We start from the raw sequence: 19674 nt of genomic DNA, 5'->3' as shown, positions 1-19674 counted from the left end.
TAATGGAGCTTAAGAAAACTCTGGGAGAAATAATCAGCTTTCAGCAATGAATATTACTTATAGGTGGGGACTGGAATTTGATTTACAACAGTGAAGACGTGTCTGGGCCCAGAAAGGAAAATATAACAAAGGAGGGTAGATTTATGAAGAAATTTATGAGAATATTTGGCATGGAAGATGTGAATGTAGTATTATGAGTTCGAGTGGATTAACATATTACTCCCCAAGATACAAAACTGGGCTAGTCTAGATAGAATTTACATTTCATAGGAACATGTGCATTTAAATAAAGGTCTTGAAACACATCTAATAACTATTCAGATCATGTGCCAATAATAACTGAAATAAAAACACAGGTGATGAAATAAAATTGAGATGCTGTTACTTTCCCACGTATCTTAAATAAAAGGGAGTTATGAAAGGAATGGGAAGTGGAAATTATTCAGGAGCTATTAGGGAAGATAGAAATTTCTTCTGAAAATATGGCTAGGGAGTGGGATAAAATTAAAGTGCAGTTAAAACAGGGTGGAAATAAAAGAAAGGGAGATATATTTAAGAAGTAACAAGAATTATTTAGAGGCACTAAGTACTGCAAAATAGGAGGAATTCCACAGAACAGGAAGAGGATCAACTGCAGAATGCTAAACAGAAAATAAGGGATTACCTCAGTAATGTTCATGAGTTTAGAAAGATTGCTGTTAAGCAGCTGTTTTTTGGTAAAGATCCATTAGATCCAGCTTCATACAGGCCCGTTTCAATACTAAACCATGATTATAAAGTATTTATGTCTATAATGGCTAAAAGAATGTCAAAAGTAATGCCAAAATTGACAGGTATGGATCAGTGTTGTTTTGTGGAGGGGGAGTAAACATTTCACAACATTAACACAACATTGATAATCCAGAGGGAAACAGAATGTAAAAAAATACCACTGTTGTTGGTGGGTCTTGATGCAGAGAAAGCATATGCAGAGTAAGCTGGGACTTTATGAGCAGGGCAATGGAAGCATTTGCATTCCCTGATGAAATTATAATGTTGATTAGGAGGATGTTTGAGGAATCAGAGGAGAAAATTAAAGTGGGTGGGATCCTTTCAGATGATTTCTGCTTGAGCAGAGGAACCAGGCAGGGGTGTTTTCTCTCTCTCCTTTGTTATTTGCATTATATTTAGAACCACTGGCAAAGAAAATAAGGGACTCATAAATTCAAGGATATAATTTTTATGGTAGTCAAGAAAAGCTAGCTCTGTTTGCAGATGAAATTATTTTATACCTGATAAAAATAGAAAGGGACATTACAGTGTTCTGGAACATTTTGAGACCATTTTAAATCTTTTTGAGACACATTAATGAACCTTAAACAAAAGCAATAGTGGTAAATTGTGCACCCACACACAAATTGGTTCAGCAATATCCATATTTATGGGGACATTATAAAATTAAGTATTTAGGAGTGTGGATTAACAATGATTCTGATGGAGCAGCTAAGGATATATGGGAAGAGACAAAAAAGATAATACAAAAATTGAGAAAATGGAAGCTGTGTTATATAGATATTGATAGTAAGATATAAGCAGTTTAAATGTTTCTTGTCCCTTTAACAGTTCATGCATATTTTAGCAACCAGAGGAGAAGTTCTGGATAGCAATTAATAAAGAGCTGAAGGATTTTATCTGGGAGGGGAAGATGGCAAGACTCAAGTGGGATAAGCTTATTCTTCTAATAGAACAAGGCAGACTAGGTTTACCCAATTTGAAGGGATATTTCAGTGCAACACAGTTAAAACTTCTATACATAACACAAGCAGAAAACTATGATTCAAAGTGGAAAGGGATGATGAAACAGGGGAAGCTCAAGAAACAAAGAGAGACTGGGATTTTGGGTGCAAACCTTTCAGGAGAATAACAATAATCCTAAAGAATATTATAAAATGGCAGAAAGTATTCTAAGAAGTAAGCCAACACACGAATGAAGAAAGGAAATTATGCTGATAGGGATGACTGCAATTAGGGATACAGACAATAAAGGGCTGGAATTTATTGGAGAAAACTGGCAAAGGAACCAAGGTATTGGGAGCAAATAACCATAGAGGGAAAGGTAACAGAATGGGAAGATGCCAATAATTTATTTGGACTGCAGGTTAGAGATTGCCTTCCTTATCAAGGATTGATATCAGAGTACAGGCAAAGAGAAATAGGGGGTCATAAATGACAGACCAGCACTGGTAGCGTTTTTAGTAAAATCTAGAACAGACGCTGCCATTAAAAAAGGAATAATTAGTAGAGCATATAAAATATTGCATGACAACTATAAAAATCAATCAGAGGATGGTAGAAAGGATTGGAAAGAGAGATTGGATAAGCAATTCACAAAGAAACAATGGGGGATATATGTATGTCTCCCAAATATGCAACAAATTCTAGAAGATTTAGGATCTTTGCTTGGAAGTGTTTACATAGGTATTTTTATACCCTAAATAGACTGTAAAGAAATTTTCCTCAGGTAGACAGCAAATGTTGGAGGTGTGATGAGGAAGAAGAGGTAACTGATAACATATTTTTGGGAGTGTAATGTGTTGGCAGACTTTAAAGATTCCCTACAGGCTGCTCTGCCAGACATACTGGGTGAGCAAACTGGTGTTACTAAAGAAATGAATTTTTTGAGCTATGATACAGAATTGAAAGTGCCTAGACATAGTAAGGCCTTGTTGAGACTAATTATAGTGGCTGCCAAAAAGCAATTACTATAAAATGGAAATCAAAGTCTAAACCAATTTTACTACAAGTAGTGAATATAGTAACAAAGATCAACTGGAATTGGGATCTTTAGAAAAGGGAAAGAGCAAATTACATAGGAAAAAATGAAAATTTTGGGAATAATACATGCAGAGGAGTAAAAAGGTTTAAAAGAAGGCAGGATTTGAGTGAGCTATGTAATGTTTGACTGGCAATGACTGGATAGATTATAAGTGATATATAATGTTTGCAACTACAATTATGTCAACATGGTTTGTAATGTATAATGTTTGCAACAAAAAATGTTTCAATATGGTTTGTTTGCATTTATATAGATGTAAAACTGCCTATGGCATACATGATAATTTAATAAAAAAGAAGTAAAAAATAGAGAAGTTTGGTGGTGGTAGAACATTTTGTAGTGAAAATGCATGAACAAGAGGAAATGGATGTGCTAGAAGAATGGAAAGTGAAAAAAATCTGAAAAAATTTTTTTTTAGAAAATGATATAATAATAGAAGAAACAGAGAATGTGATAAATATAGGTAAGAATAAATAATCAGTGCCAGGATTAGATGGTATAGGTTATGAGTATTACAAGAAAATGGATGAGGTTGAAAGAAAAGTGTTTTTTAAATAACAAATGAATGTATGAAGGAAGGTATAATGGAAAAAGATGTGGTGGAGTGATAAAACCTATATGGAAAAAGATGAAATAAAAGATATAAAAATTGGAGGCCTATAACCTTAGGAAATACTGACTATAAATTTACTATGAAAATACTACAAAAAGGATGGATAAAGTACTGGATGAGGTAGTAGGAGAAAAGTATAAACAGAAGAGACGTGAATGAAATGTTCACTATAGTGAAAGAAGTAGTAGAGATGATAGTGAAAGAAAAGAAAGAAGTAAGATTAATAGCATATGGCAAAGATAAACATTTGATGAAGTGATGCATGACACAATGTGGCAGATTTTAGAGGAATATGGTAATGGGAAAAATATGAATGGAATAAAGAAATGTTATGAAAATTCATGGGCACAAGTTATGACAAACAGATGGAAGGGAAAATAAGTATTAAGAGAAGTAAAACAGGGGTGCCCATTGACTATGTGCTTATTCGTATTAGTAATGAATGCAGTGGTGCAGACATGAAAGTATGAAATGAGGGAGGGAAGATGGAAGGAAATGTTATATTTACTACATGTATGACACATGCAGGTGATTTAGTTATAATAACAAAAAGGGAAGGATAAGTGAAGTTGTAATAAATATTGAAAAGGTGTTTAAAAAGCTGATCTGCAAATAAAACAAATGAAATGTAAGGCATCAGGTGAGCTAAAAAAAATAAATGGAATATATTTCACAAGAAAGGAATTAAAGATTTTTGGAATGGCATTTGGTGAATAAGAAAATGTAATAAGGCAATATATATATATATATATATATATATATATATATATATATATATATTTATTTATCAAATACTTTTGCATTAGGGAAAAAAAGGATATTTATTGAGAATATATATGATTCTCACACAAATGTAAAAAGAGTTATTAGATGTTTTTTAGCTTCATTTGGGAGTGAAGGCTGAACCCAGTGAGAAGAGGGATAATTTATAATAAAAAAAGAGGGTTTGAATTAAAAAAAATCAAGTGGTGCATTTAGCATCTATGCATTTATTTTGGGTAAAGAGAAAGGTAAAAGAAGGTCAAAAAGGAATGATAGGTAAGATACTATATGAAAAATATAAAAATGTATGGGAAGAAAAAAAAACACAAAATAAAAGAAGGTCTATATCACTTTATTGAAAACATAATCCATCAAATCCCTATTTATCAAACTCAATAAATTGAAAGCTAAATTCAGTGAATTTTTCCTAGGGAAAGAAACTAGTGGACCAACCAAGTGACTGTCACATGAACCATGTAATTTAAAATCCATTGAGGTGGGGGGCTTCACCCTACACCCTCCCAATGTGGGGGCTGCACCCCCACACTCCCTAACTAGGTATACAAACTCCAAGATCACACTACAGTGGGGAAAAGGGCAAATTCCCAATGATGGCCAAACAACAAACATTATTTTTGAATTTCAAAAAGAATAAAAAATTTTAAGAACATTTAAAAATGAATATAGATGGGAAGGGTTTAAATGTACAAACATGAATATGATATTTTATATGCCAAGTTTGATAAAGTAAAGAAATGTGATATTGATATATGGGATAATGCACTGTTTGTGACAATATTGGTGTTGCGGAAAAAAGTGAGAATTTGCTATATAACAAGAAAATGGAAGAGGATAATATATTAGCTGAAATAAGAAGATGATTGTGGAAGAAAGGATAGGGATAGAGGATAAAGAGAAAAAATAATGAAAGAAATAGAACAGTTTAGTTAAGTTCTTTTGTCTTTGTGTATCTTTTGTGTCTTTTGTGTTGATAACTGGAAAATAATTTCAAGTATGAATGTAAAAAAGAGAATGTAAATAATTGATTTAAAGTCTTTATATATGGCATACAATGAATGTAAATGTTAATAAAGCACCCCTTGTCTTTGGAGCACTAGCTGGAATCAGAGGGCTGTCATTAGTGCTTGGATGATTCCAAGCTGGATGAAGGAATAAGCATTGCTGTTGGAGAAAGTTTGGAGAGAAAATCATAGCAAGACAAAAAGTACAGTTTTGTACCTACCATAAATGTAGATGTTCGAAGATCCACATTGCTGCAGTCCTTACACTTGGGTAGTCCGCTGTCCTCGGTCGGCCCGAATATCAAAGTATAAGGCTGACGTCGGTCAGGGCGCATTTGACTGACGTCAGGACGTCAGGGTACAAATGCGCATGACCGACGTCATTTCCTCAGTCTTTTCTTGCCCCAGATGTCAGAAGACCCTAAAAATAAAGGTCAAAACCAAAAGACAGCAAACAACCAACCAACCACCCTTGCACTAACTATATGTACAATATATACAATATACACAAAATGTACAACTCAACCCACACAACCACCTCTAACTGCAGAGGGGAAGGAGGGAGGGTAAATTGGACTGCAGCAATGTGGATCTTCGAACATCTACATTTATGGTAGGTACAAAACTGTACTATGTTCTTCATCTCACATTGCTGCAGTCCTTACACTTGGGTAGAATCCCAAAGCAGAGGTAAGGGAGGATGGCTAACTACAAGGAAGCAGGAGCTGCCAAAATGCCCTGTAAAACAGCAGTGGCAAAACCAGCCCTGGACTTAGAGTAAAGTGGCAGGTGATAATGCCTAGAGAAAGTATGCACAGAACTCCAAGTAGCTGCCTCCAAAATATCCTTGGTTGCCACTCCCTCAAAAAGCTGTTGAAGTGGCAGTAGCCCTAGTGGAATGAGGCCTAATCCCAGCTGGAATCTCCTTGCCATGATGGGAATAACAGAAAGCAATGCAAAACCCAATCCACTTAGAAATAGTTTGTTTTGATACAGGCTTGCCCTGAGAACTCAAAGCAAAAGAAACAAACAACTGCTGAGACTGCCTGAACCCTTTAGTTCTGTCCAAATAATAACGCAACTGCCTGTGGACATCTAAAGTGTGCAAAATCTTTTCCCCTTTATTTTGGGGATTTGCATAAAAGTAGGCAAATGAATAGTTTGGTTTAAAGCCACACTAGAAACCACCTTAGGCATAAAGGAAGGATTAGTGCGTAATGATACCCTATCCTTATGGAAAATCAAGAAAGGCTCAACTGCCATAAGGGCCTGTAATTCAGAAACCCTTCTTGCAGAGGTAATGGCCAACAAAAAAGCAGTCTTCCATGATAAATATTTCAACTCAGCAGTAGCTGCAGGCTCAAAAGGTTGTAGAGTGAGTTTCTCCAACACAAAATTGAGATCCCAAGCAGGAGTAGGAGCTTTCGTGGGGTCTTATATTCTTTGCCCCTCTAAGAAATTGCTTGAACAAAGGATGAGAAAACAATGGTGGGTTGCAATCATAGTGAGCTGAAATTGCTGCAGCATGAACTTTAATAGAAGAGAAAGACAAACCTTTGTCCAGTAACTCCGTAAGATATTGAAGAGCCACACACAAATTAGGCTCAGAAACATCAAAATCTTTTGCTGCACTCCAAAACAAAAATCTCTTCCATTTGTCTGCGTACACCTTCCTTGTACTAGGCCTCCTAGCTTCCAAAATAACATTCAAAACTTGCTGAGGAAGTGGAGTCCCACTATGGTTCAAAACAGAATATGCCAGGCTGTTAGGTGCAGAGAGTGAAGCTTGACATTTAGCAAATGGCTGTCCTCCTGCGACAACAGGTGTGGAATCGAAGGCAAAGGCCATGGAGGCTTCCGTACCAGACTTCTCAGTAATGGGTACCAGTGTTGTCGAGGCCAATCCGGAGCTATTAAAATCATCCTTGGCTTGTCCTGTCTGACCTTTAGAAGTACCTTTGGGAGGAGAGGCAGAGGTGGAAAGGCATACACATGAAGATTGCTCCAATTGAAAGAAAGAGCATCCACTTTCCAAGCTGTGGGATGAAACCTTTTTGTGCAAAACTTTGGCAGCTGATGGTTTAGTGGAGAAGCGATCAGATCTATGTCTGGAGTTCCCCGTGACACTGTCAATTTCTGAAATACATGAGGATCCAATTTCCACTCGTGGGGATCCATAATTCGTCTGCTCAACACATCTGCTAAGGAGTTCTGTGCTCCTGGCAGAAACCTTGCCTGAAGATTGAGCTGTAAACTGAGAGCAGTCTCCCACAAAATCATTGCTTGCCTGCATAGAGGATAAGAATGCGTTCCCCCTTGCTTGTTGATGTACCACATGACAGTTGTGTTGTCTGTTAGAATCAACACCTGCCCTGGAAGAAGTAATTCCTTGAAAGCAATTAATGCAAACTGGACTGCTAACATCTCCTTCATGTTGATATGTAGATGTTGTAGTCTGACAGGCCACTTGTTTTGTATCCACTTTCCATTTAGATGAGCTCCCAAGCTTTGTCTGAGGCATCTGTCGTTAAAATCTGACTCGCCTCTGGCCGGGTCACAGAGAGTCCCTTGTTTAGGTGACATTCCTGAGCCCACCACAAAAATTCCTTTTGAATGCAAGGTATTATTTGAATGACAGTGTCTAGATCCTGGCAGTGCTGTGTCCATACATTTTGAGATACCATTGTAGCTTCCTCATATGCAGTTTGGCATTGGGAAGCACCAGAATACAAGATGCCATGAACCCTAAGGCTTGAAGGACTGTCCTTGCAGTCAGCCCGGACTGATGAGATAGTTGATGGAAGTAAAGGGATAGACTCTTTTGTTTGTCCGGGGTTAAAAAGGCCATCTGGGATGCTGTATTCAGTCTCACACCCAGAAAGCACATGTCTTGAGAGGGTACTAGACTGGACTTTATTTCGTTCACAGAATACCCTAGGCATCTTAGCACTGCTATCACATATTCCAAATGATGAAGAAGCTCTTCTCTTCCTTGAGCCAGAATTAGGCAGTCGTCTAAATAAGGATAGATCTGTATTCCTTTTAGCCTGAAGAAAGCTATCACTGGAGCCAGAACTTTCGTGAACACTCTGGGCGCAGTAGATAAGCCAAAGGGCAATGCAGAGAACTGATAGTGAGAAGTCCCAGCTCGAAAACGCAGATACTTTCTGCAACTTAGTCTGATAGGAACATGAAGGTAAGCCTCCTTGAGATCCAAAGTTACCATCCAATGATCTTTGCCCAGCAGAGGTAAAAGCTGCTGCAACGTCAACATTTTGAACTTGGGAATGTCCAGATAAGTGTTGAGGATAGATAAATCCAAAATTGGTCTCCACGTGTTCCCCTTCTTTGGTACTAGGAACAGGCGAGAATAAAATCCTAGGCCCACTTCTGGCAGAGGGACTGGCTGTATGGCCCCTAGTTGGAGCAACAGAGAAACCTGTTTGTGAGCCTCTATTCTTTGTGGAGGAGGAACGTCTGGCATGCCTTTGAAAGGAGGCAAGGTATGGAAATAAAACTGTAGCCGTGGTGTATGATATCCAATACCCATCTGTCCTGGGTAATTAAACTCCAATTTTCTTTGAAAAGTGCCAACCTTCCTCCCAAAGGTGCTGCCAGACGAGCAGGCTCTGGCAGCTGAAAAGGTAGGTCATTGGGTCTGCTTACGAAAGGACTGACCCCTGCCCTCACCCGAAGCCTGTGCAGGAGAACTCCCTGCTCTAGGCCTGAAAGAGCCCTGGGCTCTGCCCTTACCACGTCTAGATCTACCCCTAGACTGTGAATCATAAGAAGGATACGTCCACCCTTTAGTAGGCCAATTTCTACTAAACTTTGGAGGCTGGACCTGCAAAAATTCTTTAACAGTCTGCATAGACTTAGCCTTGTCTTCCATTTTCTTTAAAACTGTCTCGACAGGAGGACCAAACAACACGTCAGATTGTAAAGGAGCATCTAAAATCCTTGTTTTAACATGGTCAGACAAATTCTGATCCCTCAGCCAGGCGTGCCTGCGAAGAACTGACCCAGTGGCAGCCACCCTAGACGAGGCCTGTACAGCATCAAAACCACATTGCAAAGAATGCTTACCCACCTGTTCAGAAACATGCACTAAATCTTGCAACTCCTTACAATCAATACCTACTGCCAGAGCATCAATCTTAGACTTCAATTGTGAAAGGAGATAATTTTGGTATTTCAACATGTGAAACTGGCAATTCAGAGCCCTCATAGCAAGAGTGGAAGAAGTATAGACTTTCTTTCCCCATCTATCCAAGGCCCTAGCCTCCTTGTCTGCAGGAACCGGATTCTTAACAACAGAAGCCTTAACACCTTTAGGCCCCTGGCTAACAGTTTCTGGGTCTGCCCTAGGACTCTTAAAAAGATACTTATGAGCTTCAGGCACCCTGTAATACCTATCCGGCTTAACAGGAGCAGGAGGCAAAGAATCAGGATTAAGAGAAGCTTCTGTAAAAACATCTTCCACTACATCCAAAACAGGAGGTATAGCCAAAGGCCTATGCTGGGGCAAAAACAAAAATTCCCTAAGCCTTTTCCTGGAATCAGAGAAGTTCTGACCTTCCCACTTAAAATGCTCCCTCATGGAATGAAGAGTTTCTGAAAAAGAAAAATCCTCAGCAGGAGTAGCAGAAGGAGTATAATCATCCACATCAGAATCAGAATAAGGAGAGTACTCCTGCAAGTCTTCAGCCGAAGACTCTGAAAGAATCTGAAGCCTGCTCAAAACCCCCCAGCTCAGGCTCCACCCTAGGTCTCTTATCAGGAGGGGGCATAGAACCCCTAATCAAAGTAATCAAATCTTCTGCCATTTTAAGCATATGCTTCTTGGGCACAGTACCTGAAGAGCTAGGGGTAACACCAACTGAAGCTAAACCTGGCCTGCCCCTGGGGGAAGCCTTTGAAACAGAAGGAGAGGGCCTAGCCACCTTAGGAAGGGAGGGGAGTATAGTAAGATGAGAAGCCCCCTCAGCCTGACTAGTCTCCTGAGAGGCCACATCTTGCAATAATAAGGTCTCACCCTGGGAACACAAAGAAACCTCCGGTGGAGCCACCGGCTCCACCGACACCTCTAAAGAACCGGCGCCTGGTACAGACGGTTCTTCTAGCCTAGGCTTAACTGCCTTGTCCTTGCGCTTCTTGAAGAAGCGGGCCGGAGCATCCGACGGCATTTTATAGTTGCACCGCTTCCCAAAGACTAACCTTGCACAATCCAACCTTCTCTTTATAGTGCGTTTATTAAATCTAGCACAAGAGCGACAGCCAACAACGTCGTGCTCAGGCCCTAAGCAAGGAATACACAAAGTATGATAATCTCTATGCGGTATCTGTTTCCCACAAGAAATGCAATTATTAACTTTTTCTGACATCCGGTAAATGACTGAGGCAAGAAAAACTAAAATATTCCCCAACGGGGTACTTAGCCAACTTTGAACTCGGTCTGAAACTTCTAAATCGAAAAATCTCAGAACGCCAACCGGCACTTGCAATACTGCTTCTGCATCGGACCATGCGGCAAAAAAGACTGAGGAAATGACGTCGGTCATGCGCATTTGTACCCTGACGTCCTGACGTCAGTCAAATGCGCCCTGACCGACGTCAGCCTTATACTTTGATATTCGGGCCGACCGAGGACAGTGGACTACCCAAGTGTAAAGACTGCAGCAATGTGAGATGAAGAACATCCATAGTTATGGAGCTGGAGAGTGAAGGTTTGGTTACAGACATATTGGAGAACATAATGAAGGAATAACTAAGTGAATGTAAGGAGGTGAATTGGAGTGGTGTGATGGCCTGAGTGCTGTAGGAGCAATCTGAAAAAGAAGCTAATACTGTGGCAGAGATGCAGATTAACCAGATAAATAAATTTGCCACGCACCCAAAGCGATATCCTCTTATAGCCACCAAAACGACAATGCAGTACTTTCTGAATTTTATGAAGTATTCTAGAATATATGCTAGTATTTTAAATGAAAGAGTTAAGGTTCTTTTTCATTCACATGAATGTTATAATGAATGGAATCGCATGATTTTTTATTCAGAGTATTTAAATGTGGTCTCTGTGTATGGTGGATGCATATGAGGTAGTTTTATTCTGTTATAAAATGAAAGTGCTCATACATTAAAGTTCTTTTAATTAATTGTATTGTATTGTCTGTTTGGTGGCTATAAGAGGATATTGCTTTGGGCACTTGGTGAATTTGTTATTTATCTGGTTTGTCTGTGTCTTTTGAGAGATGCAGATTACTGAGGCTGAAAGTACAGAGGCATGTTTGGCTGATTGAGTAATCAGTTTTAAGAATATTTCTCTGCAAATGGGTACTCTGGATGAGAGAAATGAAGTAAAGAAAAAACATATACAAGCACATATACAAGGTAAGGAACACAAAGAAGTATACAGCATGAACAGTGGCAGAAACCAGTAAAAAGAGCAGTGATAAGAAGCAGCTTCATCAGTTCTGCTATTGACAGGTATAATATTACGGAGAGTATTTTATTGCCCTTAGGATTTATTTTAAAAGGCATATGAACTTTGATACATTTGGGATTTGAGACTTTTTTAAGTACAGAAATATTTATGGATAAAATACAAAAAAAGAAATAGAATAATACTGTGGAAAGACTTTTATTTTTCATAACTTTGGCTTGCATTTGAAAAGAAAACTGTGCAATTCAGAACATTAGACTTGGAGAAATTTGAACATAAAACGTTTTTTCTTACAATAAGTGATAAAGTGTATGATGTAAAGAAAATGTATGATAATAGAAATGTGATGAAAGGGAGGTGGGAAGTGTGGGTTACTCTGGATATACATGATGAAAAATTATAGCATGCTTCAAATAATGTAACAGTAAATGAAAAAATACCAAATGTCAGGTATTGAGGTTAACCAGAAGTTTGCTTTTATGGTGGGGATGGAACACATTTGATTCAGGAATGAACAAAAATATGTGGGCAGCATTTGGAGCAAGGTGATATAGCTAGACATTGTAGACCAGTTTATAGGAAATGTAGAGAGTCTGGCCATTTTTGGTCTGAATGTCCTGTCCTGTGCTGGAAAAGAATAGGTATATAAAAAAAGAAATTGAGATGGAGGAAGGACAATATGTAGTAAACAATGTTTGGGAAGAAAGTGAAATAGCACATGTAATTGAGGAAGAAAGTGAACAAAATATAATTGAAGGTGAAGAAAAAGATCCAGATGCAAACAAAAATTAAATATGATTGGTTAGCAAATTAAGAAGAAGAATCAAAAACAGGGAAATGGATAGCATAAATAAATTAAATCTACTGCAGGGACTGTGAAAAGAGAAGAAAAAAGAAAAATAAATACAGGAGAAAAAGGATGCAAAAAAAGGGGAAGGGTTGATTTGGGTATTTTGGAACTGAATCTGAACAGTTTTAATGTGAAATGAGAGGTATAACAGTTGCTGAATGGTGAAAAAAGATGGATGTTTTATGTTTTCTAAATACAAAGGGCCAAATTCCAAAAGACTTGCTCTCAGTATAAGTAACTTACTTTGCTGTAAAACCTATAAACAGGCTTACACTGAGGGCCAGATTCCAAAACACCTGCTCTCAGTACAAGTGGTCACTTGTGGTCACGTGTTTAATAAGAAAAAATAAAAAAAATAAAGCTGTATGGGAAAATGATTATATGACCACTTCTGTGTTCTAGGTTATGGGTGTTAATAAGAGAAGATGAAGTAAAAATATTAACTGTAACAAATGATATACCAGAAAAGTTTACGATATGAGACCTGAGGAAAATGGAAATTGTGTGGGGCTAATACTAATGCATGCATACATAAACATGTCAAAAAGGAAAAAGATGTTTGAAGAATTAAAAAGAAATGTGATAGCAGACATGGCAATAGTAATGACTGGGGACTTTAACTGTAAGGTAAGAAAAGAAAAGGGGAAAAAACACAAGACGTAACAGTGATAAAAAAGTGATGTTATGTGGAAACCTGAGAGAAGGAGAGTGAATATACAAGAGGAGTAGGAGAGTGAATATACAAAAGAGGAGTTTTAAAACAGAGATAGATTATGTTATGTATTCAGATAACGAAGAAAGTGGCAGGTGAGGTAGAAGAAGTAGATTTTTCAGATAATAGGGCAATATCGGTTGTATTAGGTGATAAGAAATAAAAGGAATGAAACAGTTAGCAAAGGATGCGATTAAAAGAAAGAATGGGAGGGGGAGGTAGTAGCGTATGGAAAGAACACAAGACAACAGTATTTTGTAAAAGAAGAAGAGAACTATAAAACAACTTTTTTGGAAGTAGAGAGAAGGGTAGAAAGAATTCAAGTGGAATATGAAAACATGCTGAAAGATTTTGAGAAAGGAATGGAAAAAGGAAGTGGTAGTGTAAGACAATAAGTATGACAAAAAGAAAATATGTATAGACAGAACAATTTTTAAAGGGAAAATGGAATGAAATTTCACCCTAAATAGAAAATGAGGTAAGAAAAAGGAAGGTAAAATTCATAAATTCATATATTGTTACTAGGTCGACAACCCGGGGGGACTTTCGAAGCCTAGCCAAGTTTTCCTGAATGAATAATGATGTCCTGCATCTGAGTAGGGCATTGAGAGCCAGGTATTTATAAACTACCTCTACCCATAAGGGAAATGGATGCCAGACCAGGTGTAAATTTCCTATTCTCACCCACTGGTCTAGGTTGCACTTAAACCGGGTAATAGACAAACTCAGCCTCACATGGATGGGAAGCCTATTCCATAGAAGGATCAGTCTCTGGGACACGTCTGTCCCTCCAGCATGTTATGTTTAAGTCACAGACAAAATTCAAGTCCTTAGACCTTGTATTCCTGGTACTCTTTTATTTATGAATATGTAGGAGATTCATAAGTGTGGGGTTTGCAGAAACCTTGTAAGCCGGGCATAGACCCCCCTCAGCAATCTATAGAAGACTGAGTAGATGTAAAGGGCTTTAAGGTGTTCTGCATAAGGCAGGTTTGCTATGTCTTGTATTCTTTTTGTAAGGAACCTTTGAGGTTGCTCTGATTGCTGCATATGCCTGGTCAGGTACATACTAAAAGGAGCCCTGTACTCTATGATTGGTCTAATAAGGGTAGAATATAGTAGAAAATGACCTATTTGGACCTAGATGCCATTCCCTTACTTATAAGTTGCACAACATAAAAGGATTTACTCACCACTATTGCCATGTGGTGGTTGAAGGTAAGGCTACTCTGACCACTGGGTTGACTCTTAGGGGCATTTTATCAACATGGTAATTAGCCAGGATGGCTGACTTCCCAAAGGGTACAATTATGCATTTCTTAGCAGTGAGTTTAAGACTGTGGCTTTGGCACCATTTGTTAGTCAGAGATAGACCTTGAAAAATAATAGTGTCTGCAGGGGAGTCAATGGTAACCCCCAACTCCCAATCATCTGCAAACGTAGTCAGTTGTAAACCTTCAGTGTTTGCTTCCATTTCAGAGAAATCAATGCCAAAAAGCAGCGGGTCCAGTAGGGAGTCATGGCAGACTTAGATAGTGACTTGCCTATTGGTGGAGGTGGCTTCACCTATTTTGATCTCCTGGCTCCTATCAGTGAACTAGTTTGCCACCCAGTGGGTGATAAAAGGGAGTATACCTAAATTAGTGAGCTTGTCTATAATGCATGACAGGAATAATGTATCAAAAGCCTTGAACAGATTGAGGTAAGCTGTGTGCATAGTCTTACCTTCATCTAATGCTTTGGTGACCCTCTCAAAAAAGTCCACCAGATTTAATAGGTATGACCTTCCTTTACTAAAGCCAAACTGTAATGGGTCCATCATATGTAGGCTACTTAATGTCCTCATTAATCATGACGAAAAGAAAAAAATGTATAGACAGAAATATGTTTAAAAGGGAAAGAGGAATGAAGTTTTACCCTAGATAGAAAAGGAGGTGAGAAAAGGGGAATGGAGATAGGAATGGGGTAGTAAAATGTAAACAAGAAGAAATTGTGGAGATAGTAGAACATTTTATAGAAACAATGCATAAAAAGAATAAGTTGAAAGGTAAAGGTAGAAAGGAAAGAAAAATTTGGGTACAGCAACATTTTAAGTTAGAGGAAATAATTGAAATTAAAGAATTGGAAGATGTTATAAAAGAAGGAAAGCAAGAATAAACATCAGGCTTGAGTGGGTTAAGTTATAGACATAATAAGGGCATGAGTGTAAGAGAAAAATACATTTCGCAGAAATACTGAATGAATGGTTAGAGGAAGTAATAGAAGATGAAAAGATGTGTTCTGGAGTGATTAAATTTAAATGGAAGAAAGATGATAAAAATATTAAGAACTGGAGACCAATAACATTGGGAAATAATGATTATCAAAATCTTTCTGAAGAAAATAAAAAAATGGATGGTGATAGTTTTGGAAGAAGTAGTAGGAAAATTGTATATGGAGTGAATGGAAAACAAGTGAAGGAAACAGTAATTATAAAATAAGTAATAGGTGCTATTTTAATGGTGAATACAGATGTAAGAATGGTTGCATGTGATGTAGCCACAGCATTTGATTCAGTAAGTCATGAGGTAATTTGGGATGCTTTAGGAGAACATGGGTGTGGAAAATAAAAGTATCAAAGATCTGTTATGAGATGTTTAGGTGAAGTACATGGTAAATTGTTGGTTAGGAAAGAAAATAAAAATTGAAAAAGGGGTGAAACACAAGTGTCTTATAAGTAGGTGTTTACTTGTTCTATTAATGAATGCCATAACCGAAACACATACTGATGAAATAACAGAACCAGGATGGGAATCTGCACATCTTTCATACACAGATGATTTAGTCATTTAACAAAAAGTATAGCATAGATGAGGGGAAACGGTGACAAAAATAGTTTTAAGTAAAGCTAGATTAAGGTTAAGTGGACGAAAAAGTAAAGATTTTGGTGAACTAAAAAGATAAATTTAATATATTTTACTGGAAAATAAATAAATATATTAGGAATCAGGTTTGGTGAAAGTGGAAAATAAACAGTGGAGAAAAATTGTCGCTGAAATAAAGAAGTCATTTGGTGGAAAACTTTCTATATTCTTTATAAAGAAGGCATGTACAGTATGTTAAATACGTCTTACTATCAAAATTTCAAATGCTGTTATGTGAACTTTGATTGTCGAAAGTCAGTCCATCAAAGTTTCATAATGGCAAATTGAAAATGTCGAACTCGCAACAGTGAATGTTAGTGTACATTCACTGTTGTGAGATCGACATACTGATTGGAGATCACACTATGGTGGGGGTCAGGAACTTTTCCCTTTTTCTTTCTGTAGTGCGGTCTCGGAGTTGTAATATATTAATAGCAGGAGGTGTAGGGGGTGCAGGGGGACTTGCCCCCCCTGCAAAAATGTGTGTTGAATGTCGCCAGATGTTAAGGTAAACTGGAAAAATGTCAACAATTTGATTTCGAATTGTTGACCTTTTTTGTTTATTTTGATTGGTCACTATTGTTAATTTCGATAATGTTTTTCGAGTAATTACTCGCAAAAACATTTTTCAAAATTCTGATAGTAAACCATTAAATACACATATATTGGGATATTTGGGTACTGTATATATGTATGGAAAAAATATTAGAGATTTTTTGTTTAGTTTTATTTGGGGGTCAACATTTAATCCAGTTAAACTGGGACTGTATATAATAAGAAGGAAGGCAGTGATGTGAACTTTAAAAAAAATCCACTTTTATGTATATTTGGCATCTATGCACCTTTTGGGGTATTAAAAAATATGAGGGAGAAGGAAAGTAGTTTTACAGGGAAATATGTATGTGAAGTATGGAGAGATGGAAAAATGAAAAAGGAAAGAAAAGAAGTAAAAGGAAGAGGTGATGGAAAAAAGAATAGGATTATAAGATGAAGTTATGGAAAATTAAGACTGATAGGCCTTATTCTAAAACACTTGCTCTCAATGTAAGTGACCACTTACAGTGAGAGCAGGTCTTTTAGAATCTGCACCCTGGAATAATCCTATTTACAGATAGACCTTGCACACAAGTAAGTCACTTACACTGACAGCAAATCTTTCAGAATCAAGGCAGAGTTACACTGAGAGCAGAATCTGGCCAATGAAGTAAAAACTAACTAAATAAATAAGTAAATAAATAAAAACGAATGCTATAAAATAATAATACAAAATATGATTTAATATATCAATGGAAAAATCATAAGGATGAGATTAAAAAGCAATTAGAATGGACAGATTTGAAATTTGTTTTATGAGGCTGGATATTTTTGGGCAGATTATTATTAAATAAGTTGCCTGTAAAAAGAATGAAAATATGAAGCAATGGAGTACAAAAATGTAAAGATTGTAATGAAGAAGAAACCTGTCATTATTTTGGATTGTAAAAAGAATGAAGACTTTTGGAAAAAAAAGATCAAAAGGAATATAAGTGGGAAGGTTTTCAAAATATAAACATGGATACAATATTGGATGGTAAATATGATAAACAAAAAATCTGAAGCTGTCACATGGAATAGGAAATTGATGGTAACTGTATGGGTGCTATGGAAAAGAAAATGTGATGAACTTCTGTATAATAAAATCAGAATGATAAAGATTTGTTGGATAAAATAAAAAGATGGTTGTAGAGAAAAGGAAGGCAGATAAAATGAAAGATGTTACAGTTTGTGAAACTGACAATGTAAAAAACTGAGAATATTGTAACTATTGTGAATATAGTAGAAATGTAAATAGAATGGAAGGGGTGTAATGTAGTAAGATATATGTGTGTGTGTGTGTAAATATATATATATATATATATATATATATATATATATATATGTATATATAGCTATATATCGGTTCCATTCGTGACATTCCAGGCACTCTTTGTGTGTACACACACACACACACACACACACACACACACACACACACACACACACACACACACACACACACACACGCACAAACACACACGCACACACACACCAATTTAGGGTGTCCAAGCCACCTACTACATGTCTTTGGAATGGGGGAGGAAACCAGAGCACCCACAGGAAACCATGCAAACACAGAAAGGACATGCAGACTCAACACAGAAGGCACCCCAGCCGAGAATCGAACCAACAATACTAAAAACTACACACACACACACACACACACAAACACACACACACACACCCCAATTTAGGGTGTCCAATCCACCTACTACATGTCTTTGGAATGGGGGAGGAAACCTGAGCACCCACAGGAAAACCATGCAAACACAGAAAGGACATGCAGACTCCACACAGAAGGCACCCCAGCCGAGAATCGAACCGACAATACTTAACACTACACACACACACACACACACACACACACACACACACACACACACACACGTGCACACGTGCACACGCACACACACACACACACACACACACACACACACACCAATTTAGGGTGTCCAATCCACCAACTACATATCTTTGGAATGGGGGAGGAAACCAGAGCACCCAGAGGAAAACCATGCAAACACAGAAAGGACATGCAGACTCCACACGGAAGGCACCCCAGCCGAGAATCGAACCGACAATACTAAAATCTGCACACACACACACACACACACACACACACACACACACACACACACACACGTATATATATATATATATATATATATATATATATATATATATATATGATTCCCCTTCACAATCTCGAATTACTGAATGCTCGAAATTCAGTAAATCGAAACTGTAAAGTCGAACCAACAAAAATCCCGAAACCCACAAGCACGAAAACAAAAAACCTCAATCATAGAAAACACATACACCACACAACACGCACACCATACAACCCACATCACAGAAACTACAAGCCCTACACTACATGCACGCAGGGGACAAGCCTCCCTGCACCCCCCACACCCCCCTACTTATATATTCTAACACCGAGATCACACTAATACCAAAATAAAAAACACCACACAGACATTTTAAACTGCCTCGCACACACACACACACACACACACACACAAATACAGACACATCTAACACTCACATTCATACTCCCACCTATCTACCCTAACCCACACACACAACTTACAAAACACACACATACACTCACTTACCTTCACTTCTGCAGCACATCTCGACTCACACACTTCCCACCCTGTAGCTGACATGCATAACCGCGTATTCGAGATATTTGAATTCGCGCTTATGCAGATTCGCGCTTATGGGTTTTTGACTTTACAGTCTCAAGTTACTGATTTTCGAGCATTCAGTAATTCGAGATTGTAAAGGGGAACCATAAATATATATATATATATATATATATATATATATATATATATATATACTAAAATGCAACTACTGCTCTTTATGGTAAATGCTGTGGGATCTTTTACATCCACCTGAGCTACCATTAGCTTAATAAGATGGGGTTTTGGTTTAAAGATTTCATGCAAATGTAGCTTATGTACCAAACTT

The sequence above is a fragment of the Protopterus annectens genome, chromosome 5.part0, assembly GCF_019279795.1.
Source record: "Protopterus annectens isolate FY-2018-M chromosome 5.part0, PAN1.0, whole genome shotgun sequence".
NCBI lineage: Eukaryota > Metazoa > Chordata > Ceratodontiformes > Protopteridae > Protopterus > Protopterus annectens.
Note: the sequence above shows the minus strand (reverse complement) of the source record.